Genomic DNA, 2597 nt, shown 5'->3' with positions numbered 1-2597 from the left:
TGTAGGTTTCAGACTTGTAATTCATATCACTTTTTTTGTGGAGGCTAAGGTGGTTTTTGCCATGCATTCTTTGATTCCAATGATTTTGCGCAGGCTATAGCACAGGTATTGTCATCCTCTTTTCATAAATGAAAAATTAAGCTTTATTTAAGTTATGGCTTTCCAAACTACACAGCTAGATGACCAAGATGAAACTTTAACTCAGGTTGTTTAAGTTGGGTCCAACGTCTGTTCCTACTTCAAAAAGTAGAATATTTTTGGGAAAAGAATTAATATGCTATCATGGAATAAACATTATGTATATGTGAAATGCATATATTTGAAAAAGAATAAGAGATAAACTATATCAGTACAGTAGTTGGTTGAATAGGGTCTTCCCCAAGCTCTTTCTCCACCTAAAACCTCAAAATGGGATTATATTTGCAGATGTAATTAAGGAAAGGAGCCCAGTGAGATCACTCTGGATTATGGTGGGCCCTGTTTCAGCAACAGGATTCCTTATAAGTGACAGAAAAGGAAAAGACATAAAGAAACACCGGGGATAGAACCATGAATAAAGATGGGTGTATAAATTGGAAGCCTATGTCAACAAACCAAAAAATGCCAGAGTGCCAGAGCTACCACCAACTAAGAGAGAAGTGTGGAAGGGATTCTGCCTCAGAGACTCCAGAAAGAACCAACCCTTCCAACATCTTGATTCAGATTTCTGGATTCCAAAACTGTGAGTGAATACATTTCCATTATTTTAAGCCACCAAGTTTGTGATAATATGCAATAGGAACGCTAGGAAACTACTACAACTACTAAGACACATCAGTGAGAAATCATAGGTATATTTTCTGTCAGTATTAGCTCATTTCAGTATTGAATCACTAATTATTTGTCAGACATTAAAAAACTTTGGTTTATGAAGCCATTGTTCTTGTTTAAAGAAACAGACAATATTTCTGTACCTATTCTTTTCTACTGTCTCAGTTCTAGAAACAATGAGTCTTTGCTATTGAAAATGACATTTTAAAAAATCAGGAAAAATATCTAACAAAAAATCCTTGCAAGTTTATTTCTCCAGTGAAAGATCTCTTTTGAAAATTAAGTTACTGTTTTTAAATTTAAAATTCCATGTGATTATGTTGGTTCCAAATGGTCCCACTTACAACTGTTTTTTCTTGCATTTAGTTGTGAAATCATGGTCATATACACAAGGCCAAAAGTGAAATGCAGATTTGTCTTTTCCAGTTGAATCATAAAATTGAAAAATTTAAGATGATTACAGTGGCCCTGGGACAAATGGAGAGATTTCTATGCATTGGAAATTATGAATAACTTGATTCAATGATAAGAAAGTTTGAAACTAAGTTTATTATCTGTAAGATTAATAAAGCTGGTTCTTCAAAATGGGTTTTTCACTCTGAAAACGAATTCATGTTAGGTGATTGTTACTATCAGAAAGTTGACACACAAATAGTGTCCAGGCCACTAGCATTTGAATCAGAAGGCTACATGTAAGGTTCACAGGGGTGTTAGGGTTCTTCAGAGAAAGAGCATTAATTAATTAATAATGAGAAAGTGTATTAATTAATTATAAGAGTTGGTTTATGTGATCATGGAAGCCATGATGCATCATGATTTACCATCTGCAACCTGAGGAAACAGGAAAGCCACTGATGTAATTTAGTCCAAATCTGAAGAATTGAGAATCAAGAGTACTGATGTCTAAGAACAGAAGATGGATATCCCAGCTGAGACAGGGAAAGCAAACTCACTCTTCTTCCGCATTTTAGTTCTATTCTGAGCCTCAGCTGATTAAATGATACACACTTTCTTCACTAACTCTATTCATTTAAATGCTAATCTCTTCCAGAAACACCTTAGAGACAGACACACATACAAATAATGTTTTACCAGCTATCTGGGCATCCCTTTGTCCTTGCAAGTTGACACATAAAATTAACCATCACTGTAGGGCACCTGAATAGTGATGTTTTTTTACCTCTCAGCTGTACTGAGAGGTAAAACCCAGTTTGGGCTAATCATTAAACAATTCATTTAATGAGTGGTTCTCAATCTTGGCTACCCATCGAAATTACCTAGAATATTTTTTTAAATGTCTTGGCCTCACCTCCAGATATTCTTATTTAAATAGTCTAGGGTGTGACTTGAGTAAAAAGATGTTATTAAATTACTCAGGTGATTTTATACACAGTCAAGGCAGATAATTACTTAATTAGCTGTTTGTATCCCATAGCTAACTACTACCAATCCCTCAACCCTGCCCCAAGAGAGTATCAGAGTATACTTTATTGAGATAGTCTGGGTTAAATGTAATTTTGGCACATGGGGAACTTTTCCACATAATATTATGTAATTTTTCTCCTGCAAGAATATAGACCACTCCACAATGTAGAGAATTAACATATTTATAGGCTCGGAAACAACTAATTCTATTCTGTTTTACATATCAAGGAAAGAATAGAGTGTGGTAAATTGTTCCTTGGAAATAGCACTATTTCTCAAAGTGTACTCTTAATACCTGCATTAGCCAAATTTCTTACTAATAAACAAAGAAATAAACAATAAGTAAATCACATTCCTGAACT

At 34.4% G+C, this 2597-nt stretch overlaps 1 long non-coding RNA gene across 1 annotated transcript; it reads left to right on the top strand.

The window, feature by feature from the left end:
• The first annotated feature begins 436 nt into the window (after positions 1-436).
• LOC129656117 (uncharacterized) lies at positions 437-1395 on the top strand. The gene is made up of 2 exons (XR_008716202.1): positions 437-721; positions 1177-1395. It is a non-coding gene; the product is annotated as an uncharacterized LOC129656117 (long non-coding RNA).
• The last annotated feature ends 1202 nt before the right edge of the window (positions 1396-2597 follow it).

Source organism: Bubalus kerabau, chromosome 6 (assembly GCF_029407905.1).
Source record: "Bubalus kerabau isolate K-KA32 ecotype Philippines breed swamp buffalo chromosome 6, PCC_UOA_SB_1v2, whole genome shotgun sequence".
Classification (NCBI taxonomy): Eukaryota; Metazoa; Chordata; class Mammalia; order Artiodactyla; family Bovidae; genus Bubalus; species Bubalus kerabau.
Note: the sequence above shows the minus strand (reverse complement) of the source record. Positions and strands in the feature narration are given on the sequence as shown.